General features: G+C 51.6%; 1 pseudogene; it reads left to right on the top strand.

Annotated features, from left to right (window-relative positions):
- The first annotated feature begins 6,831 nt into the window (after nt 1-6,831).
- On the top strand, nt 6,832-8,032 carry LOC119300185 (annotated as a pseudogene).
- The last annotated feature ends 473 nt before the right edge of the window (nt 8,033-8,505 follow it).

Raw genomic sequence — 8,505 nt, 5'->3', positions numbered from 1 at the left:
CGGATGCAGAGGCCCTAGAGGCATTCAAGCATAATATCCGCGACGAATGGCTCGCCCGACACCTCGTCCAGGAGAAGCCGAAATCTATGGCAGCCCTCATGTGACGCCCCCGATTCAATCGTACACTAATCATACATGCAAACGTGTACGATCAAGATCAGGGACTCACGGGAAGATATCACAACACAACTCTACAAAATAAAATAAGTCATACAAGCATCATATTACAAGCCAGGGGCCTCGAGGGCTCGAATACAAGAGCTCGATCATAGACGAGTCAGCGGAAGAAACAATATCTGAGTATAGACATAAGTTAAACAAGTTTGCCTTAAGAAGGCTAGCACAAACTGGGATACAGATCGAAAGAGGCATAGGCCTCCTACCTGGGATCCTCCTAAACTACTCCTGGTCGTCGTCAGCGGCCTGCACGTAGTAATAGGCACCTCCAGTGTAGTAGGAGTCGTCGTCGACTGTGGCGTCTGGCTCCTGGACTCCAACGTCTGGTCGCAGCAACCGGGTACAGGAAGGGGGAAAAGGGGGAGCAAAGCAACCGTGAGTACTCATCCAAAGTACTCACAAGCAAGGAGATACACTACATATGTATGCCTTGGTATCAAATGGAATAAGGGTAGTATATGTGGACTGGACTGCAGAATGCCGGAATAGGAGGGGGATAGCTAGTCCTATCGAAGACTACGCTTCTGGCCACCTCCATCTTGCAGCATGTGAAAGAGACTAGATAGTAAGTTCACCAAGTAACATCGCATAGCATAATCCTAACAGATGATCCTCCCCTCGTCGCCCTGTGAGAGAGCGATCACCGGTTGTATCTGGCACTTGGAAGGGTGTATTTTATTAAGTATCCTGGTTCGTTGTGCTGAACACCTCCCTTGGAGGACCCAACATTGGGGTAAAGAGTGTTCAGGTTTATCCCGAACACCCCGGTACTAGTTACGTGGGGGCAGAAGCCGACGACTGGCCAACTCCGAGATTTTATAAACGGCCGCACAAAAGGTAATATTTTAAATTAAGAAAGCGTCGCATGGCGCAAATGAACTCGTTTCATATTATAGGATCACATGAGCATGTTCATTCAAAAATTACATCCTTGGCACACTCATCTGCCACTAGGAGGGAACCCTCCAGGAGACCCTCATAATAATTCTCGGGGAGGCGATACTCCTTGCCCTCCGGCGGCCCCTCCTTCACCAGCTTCACGGCGTCTAGCTTCGCCCAGTGCACCTTCGCCCGGGCAAAAGCCCTGCGTGCACCCTCGATGCAGACGGACCGCTTGATGACTTCAAGTCGCGGGCAGGCTTCCACAAGCCGCCTCACCAGGCCGAAGTAGCTGCCGGACATGGGCTTGCCAGGCCACATCCGGACTATAAGGCCCCTCATGGCCTGTTCGGCCGCCTTGTGAAGCTCGACCAACTGCTTCAGCTGGTCGCTCAAGGGCACGGGGTGTTCGGTCCCAGTATACTGAGACCAGAACAACTTCTCCGTTGAGCTCCCTTCCTCAGCCCGGTAAAACTCCGCGGCATCCAGTACACTGCGGGGAAGATGTGCAAACGCTCCTGGAGAGCTCCGAACTCGGGTAAGAAAAAGGAAAGTCTCCTTCACGTGTTTGCTTTGCATAATGAATGCCTTACCCGATGCTATCTTCTTCACCGCGTCAATCTCCTGGAGGGCCTTGTGGGCTTCGACCTTGGCGCTCCGGATGCTTTCAAGCGCCTGCGAATGCTCGGACTCTCACGTATTAGAGTCCAGATCCAAGGACTCGTGCTTTTTGGCAAGAGCCTCAAGCTCTTGCTGCACCTCGCCTACTCGGGCTTCTTATTTCTCCCGTTCAATGCGTTCTTTAGCCGCTTTGTCTTCGGTCTCAGACAACGCCTTCCTCAGGATCGCCACCTCGGTCGTGGCCCCTGACGAATCCATGATGATCCTATTACTTTATACCCGAACTTCTTTTTAACTATATAGACAGGGGTATTTCTTACCTTTGCTCTCTTCGAGTTGCCTCTTGGTAAGGTCGAGCTCGTCTTCGGACCGCTTCAGGTCCTGCTTCAGTGCAGTGATCTCCGCAGTACGTGCGGCAGCGGCCAGCAGTGAAGCCTGCAAATACACATAGACATACTCTAATTAGACTCCTGAGTTATCATTTGATCCTCTATTCGACTTTTCTTCATGAACGCCGAACAGAGCATCATGGGCTATTATCTATGCGGTGATATTTTCTTATATTTTGATTGCTTACCTCAAAGCCTGTTAGGAGGCTAGCGCAAGCTTCGGTCAGTCCGTTTTTGGCGAACTGAACCTTCTCGACCACCGCACTCATGATAGTGAGGTGCTCTTCTTCAATGGAAGCGCTGCGAAGCGCTTCCAGCAGGTTGTCCGGTGCCTCTGGTTGGACAGAGGACACCAGCACGGATGGTTGGCCCCCCTTGACGGGGGACCGCCTGCCGGAGTCCGGAGCCATCGAAGGTTCCGGCGTAGTGTCCAGCTAGGGCCCAAACTCGAAGCCCGTGGGAGCCTCGCTCCCTTGGTACCCAAGGTCCGGGAAGTCGCCGTGAGGCGCCCCCAGGACCACCTCCCCTTGGCTCGGTGCCTGTTTAGACAACACCTCGGCGTTGTCCGTAGGGCGAGGGGTGGAAGCGGTCAGAATAGAACCGTTGTTCATATCCGACGAGTCCAAAGAGCCGCTCGACGAGGGTATGTCGAGATGAGCTCGGGACGGACTGCATAATCATGTTCGGCATGAGGAAAGGCCGTACAATAAAACATACCATGAAGTACTATGGTGTCCAGACACTTAATACTTCGCTAGGGGCTTGTCCCTGGGTAGCCACTCGTCGCCGCTGTCGGCGGCCGTCGTCGCATAGTCCAAAAGGAGGGTCCTTCCCTTCTTGGACCCTTCGGCCTCCCCCGATGGGTCGGCCTTCCTTTTCTTGTCTCCCCCGACTGGGGGGGAGAACTTTTCTCCTCCTCCTCCTTGTTTCCGTGGGAGGAGTTTGCATCGGAGTCATTGTCCAATGACTCCAATACAACCTGGCGCCGGAGACCCTTTCGGGTCCCCGCGGCCTTCTTCTTGGACTTCTTTTCCGGCACCTCGTAGGGTGCCGGAGTCAGCATCTTCGTTAGAAGAGCGTCTGCAGGGTCTTCGGGCAGCGGGGCTGGGCTATTAAGCTGCTCCGCCGTCCCTATCCAGTCCTGTTAATGACATGGAAGTTCAGATCCTGCACACAACTAAACTGGGGCAAACAGGTATCCTGAGAGATATAAAAAGCCTACCGGATTGGCGCGGCGCTTTGCGCTGAGTCTGCGGTCCTCGTTGAGGGGGGAGGAATCTCGGCGCTCTTGAACAGCACTCTCCAGACGTCCTTGTGTGTCGTGTCATAGAGCTCTCGCAGCGTATGGTGCTTGGCCGAGTCGAACTCCCACAAAACAAATGCCTGTCGTTGACACGGAAGGATCCGACGGGAGAGCATGACCTGGACCACGTTGACAAGCTTGATTTTCTTGTTCATCATGTTCTGGATGCAAGTCTGGAGTCCGGTCAGCTCTACTGAAGAACCCCAGGGCAGGCCCTTCTTTTTCCAGGAGGTGAGCCGCGTGGGGATTCCGGATCGAAATTCGGGGGCCGCCACCCAGTTGGAGTCGCGCGGCTCGATGATGTAGAACCACCCCGATTGCCACCCCTTTATGGTATCCACGTAGGTGCCCTCGAGCCATGTGACGTTAGGCATCTTGCCCACCATGGCGCCTCCGCACTCTGCTTGCTGGCCGCTCACCACCTTCAGTTTGACATTGAAGGTTTTCAGCCATAGGCCGAAGTGGGGCCTGATGCGGAGGAAGGCCTCGCATACGACAATAAACGCCGAGATGTTGAGGATGAAGTTGGGGGCCAGATCATGAAAGTCCAGCCCATCGTAGAACATGATCTCGCAGACAAACGGGTGGAGGGGAAATCCCAGTCCGCGGACGAAATGGGTAAGAAAAACTACCCTCTCATGGGGTTTGGGCGTTGGGACGATCTGCCCCGCATCGGGCAGCCGGTATCCGCGGCCAGATATCCGACTTCCCATAATTTTTTGATGTTCTCCTCCGTGACAGAGGAGACCATCCACTTGCCTCCTGCTCCCGACATGCTTGCAGTGGTTTGAGAAGAAGAACGCAAGTTTGGGCACTAGAGCTTGAGTGTGCGGGAATGGGTAAGCGAGGAAGAAGAAAGCGTGGGTGAAAAAAGTAAGGGCCATTTGCATTTCTGTCCCTAACTCGAACCACCTAATCAGATATACCCCTAATTCGAAAGCCTGCTCAAATTTGCCCCTCCGCCGTTAGGTGCTCTTATAGAAATGCCCTTTTGCGTCGTTACCGTCCGATCAAACAGCTTTAACCGTCCTGAAAAAATATCAAAAAAAATCTAAAAAATATTAAATTTTGTGAGATCGAAGATACTCATGTGCCCAAGGTGTGTGCAAATTTTCGTGCTATTTGGACATTCCAGGAGCTCATGGCGAGGAAAAAAAGTTAATCTGCACGCTTGTGAACAATAAATTTGAAATAAAATAGCAAAAAAATTAAAAAATATGAAATTTTTTTGGCATCAAAGTGGCTTGGGTGCACAAGGTGCTTGCAAGTTTTTGTGATCAAATGACATGCGAGGAGCTCTAGCAAGAAAAAACAAAATAGTCATTTTTTCCCAAGTTTTTTCCTGAGCCAAATTTTGTTTTTTTCTCCACAAGCCCCTCCAATGTCCAAACACAAAAAAAAATTGCACGCAGCTTGCAGACCCGAGCCTCTTTGATGCCAAAAAATTTCATATTTTTTTAATTTTCTTACTATTTTTTTGAATTTACTGTTCACAGGCTTACATATTTATTGTTTTTCCTCTGACATGAGCTCTTGGAATGTACGAACACCACGAAACTTTGCACGGACCTTGCAAACCTGAGTATCTTTGATCCCACAAATTTTCAGATTTTTTAGAATTTTTTTGCTATTTTTTCAAGATGGTCAAAGCACTTTGACTGGCTTTGACCTGCTTTGACCGGACGGTAACGACACAGAAGGGTATTTCTGTAAGTGCACCTAACGGCGGAGGGGCAAATTTGAGCAGGCTTTGAAATTATGGGTAAATCTGAGAGTGGGCGCAAATTAGGGGCATAGATGTAAATGTCCCAAAAAGTAAATCCTTATCCCTTTATAAGGGCGGAAGAGGCGATGTGTCTCCCCACTTGCCTGGTAAAACCGCTTATTCCCCAGGCGCCGTAATTGATGGCGGGGTTGGGTTACCCACGTCCGTATTGATGAGAATCCCGTAATAAGGGGAACACGATTTCTGCTTTGACAAGACGTGTCGAGAAAAACGCCTCGCAATATGTGCGGAGCTGGTTGAGAAAAGCGGTTCGAATAATAACCGAGCCATGGCATAATGTCGTGCTATCAAGACACGTCAGCAGATTAGATTTGTAGAAATATTATTCTCTCTACGGTGGTATTTGGAACTTAATTGGTAGGGCCGGACACTATCCTTGTATTCAGAACTCTTCCATGATGTATGCGGAGGAGGAACCCGCCTTGCAATGCCGAACACAACACTGCGCGCCGGACTCATCGTCATTGAAGTCTGGTCCAGGGGCTACTAAGGGAGTCCTGGATTAGAGGGTCTCCGGACAGCCAGACTGTATCCTTTGGCCGGATTGTTGGACTATGAAGATACAAGATTGAAGACTTCGTCCTGTGTCCGGATGGGACTCTACTTGGCATGGAAGGCAAGCTAGGCAATACGGATATGTATATCCCCTCCTTTGTAACCGACCTTGTGTAACCCTAGCCCTCTCCGGTGTCTATATAAACCGGAAGGTTTTAGTCCGTAGGACAATATACAATCATATCATAGGCTAGCTTCTAGGGTTTAGCCTCTCTGATCTCATGGTAGATCAACTCTTGTACTACTCATATTATTAAGAACAATCAAGCAGGAAGTAGGGTATTACCTCCATCAAGAGGGCCCGAACCTGGGTAAATATCGTGTCCCCTGCCTCCTGTTACCATCCGCCTTAGACGCACAGCTCGGGACCCCCTACCCAAGATCCGCCGGTTTTGACACCGACAAGGGAGGAAGCCCCGGTGATACAGCGAGCTGTAGTTGTTCCTCAACCTTGCTGAGACCACCAGTGGGTTCGGTCGCCTTATCAGTTGACTGCGCTTATTCTGACCCAGACGGTTCAGCTACTGCGGGTATGATCCTGCGATGAATCGACGGTAGCATTATTTTTGCAGCCTACAGATGTATTTTCAATTGCAATGACGCTCTGGATGCTGAGATTCATGCCTTAATGCAAGATATGGCCTTGGCTATTCAACACTTTGAATTGCCTGTCATAGTTTAGATTCCTCAGAAGCACTCCTTGCGTTGAAAGGAGACAATCTTTCCTGGTCCGTTTATGGACATGTAGTTGCTTAGATCCAACTTCTCATGAGTGATAGGGAGTTTATTCCTTCAAAAATTAAACGTGATCAGAATAGGGTAACAAATCAGTTGGCTTTGTATAGCCGCATGGAGAGTACTACTACTACTGTATGGCTAGGTAGGAGTCCACCTTGTGTGAATAAACTTGTGCCTCTCGATTGTAATCCTAAACTTACAGAGGCAGCCTTCGTATGTGGCAAGGAGGCAAGATCATCACCACCTTCAGCACAGGTACGTATCGGCTTCGGACGAAGAAAACGAGACCAACCCATACCGCACACGATACGAACACGACTCTCCATATGTACCCGGCCCGCAAATAAACGGCGGCAACTGATCGGATGTTGGACTCCCGAAACATGATCCCGTGCAGGCGCCGCGCAAAGCGGCCGCGGCGCCCTGGCGATCTCCGACGAACCTGCGCGACAAGAGACTGGGCGGGCCTCGGGGACGGACCGGCCGGCCGGATCGCCGAGCTCGCCCTCGCCAGCGACGTGGCCGACTACATCCGCTTCCGCGCCGTCTGCCAACCGTGGCGGCGGTGCTCGCTGGACCCGCGCGCCAGCGGCTTGGACGGCCGTTTCCTGCCTCGTCAGTGGATCATGGTAGACAAGGCACCTGCCGCCGCCGGCCCCCGTCGCCATCGCTTTCTCAACTTGTCCACCGGCGAGTGCATCCGAATGGACCTCCCGCAGCTCGCCGAGCATACGCTGCTCACGCTCACCCCCGATGGCCTCCTCTTGCTGCTCGACGAGCCAACCCTGGTGGTTCGCCTGCTTAACCCTCTCACGCACCAGCTTACCGATCTCCCGCCGATGATGGCGCTCCTGAGCCCCGTGCAGCATCTGGCTTGGCTCCGCGGCTTTGAGATTGGGAGAAGAAAGAATGGATTTATTAGGGTGTCTGGCGTGGGCCTTGTCGCCGACGCCTCCACGGTGTGGGTGGCGGTCAGCTTCTGTCATCCCATGGTGCTCGCCGTTGCTAGTCCCGGCGACGAGAGCTGGACCGTTGTCGACAAAAATTACATATGTTCGACTCTGCCTTTTGCAGGCCGCGTCTATTGTGTCCCCTGCGGGGAGGTCATGGTGCTGAAGAGGGGCTCAGAAGACCAGCAGCCGCCACGACTCGAGACGGTCGTTGACTGGAGCGAGCTGTTCCACTTCTGCCCAATGGCGCATAGCCTTCACCTAGTGGACAATGGCGGGGAGCTGATGCTGGTGCACCGGGCGCTACGACGCACGGACGACAAGTATCACAGGGAGTACGATGTTTATAGAGTGGATCTGGAAGCCGGGGTCCTAGTCCAGGTCAAGAGCTTCAACGGGCGCGCCGTGTTCATGGGCATGAGCCGTGCGATCTCCGTATCAGCTGAGGCCGCTTTTTCCCTCTCTCGCTGCTGATACTATCTACCTGGGGCGCGATTGGGATGGCCGGGCTCAGGAGTACAACATTGTGGATGGAAGCAAATGCAATCCGACCCTTGACAGGTCGGTATGCACGAGTAGCATCGTGGACTGTTTGCTTTGCTGCATCCAGGGCGTCGGCGACGAACTTGTCTGAGCTCATGCATGGCTACTGTTGGGTGGTGTGTGTTGTGATTATTATTTTTGACGTGTGTCTGTTATTGTCTTATATACTCCATCAATTACTTTGTATCAAACCGCGTTATAAGCACATGTACCTCAAATATTGTATACAGTCTTTGCTCGGTCCACAATCAGTTGGTCATGAACATTTCTCTCTAGCTAGATTAGTCGTTGTACGTACAAAACGCATGCAGATGACTCGTGCATACAGGCCTTTCGAACAGGAACCAATAGCAAATTGAACTGCAGGTTTGCAACATGCAGTATAACATGTTTTGCTCCCACGTATCGTCAAAATCGTACATGTCAGCCGGGGAACGCAAACAAGCGACGACTTGCACTTGTCCAAACGCATCATGGCACGAACCCAACATTAGCTCCCACGTCAACTATCGAAAATCCTACACACGCGGATAATTACGGAGCTTTTACTTAATCTTTCCAACT

Source organism: Triticum dicoccoides, chromosome 5A (genome assembly GCF_002162155.2).
Source record: "Triticum dicoccoides isolate Atlit2015 ecotype Zavitan chromosome 5A, WEW_v2.0, whole genome shotgun sequence".
NCBI lineage: Eukaryota > Viridiplantae > Streptophyta > Magnoliopsida > Poales > Poaceae > Triticum > Triticum dicoccoides.
Note: the sequence above shows the minus strand (reverse complement) of the source record. Positions and strands in the feature narration are given on the sequence as shown.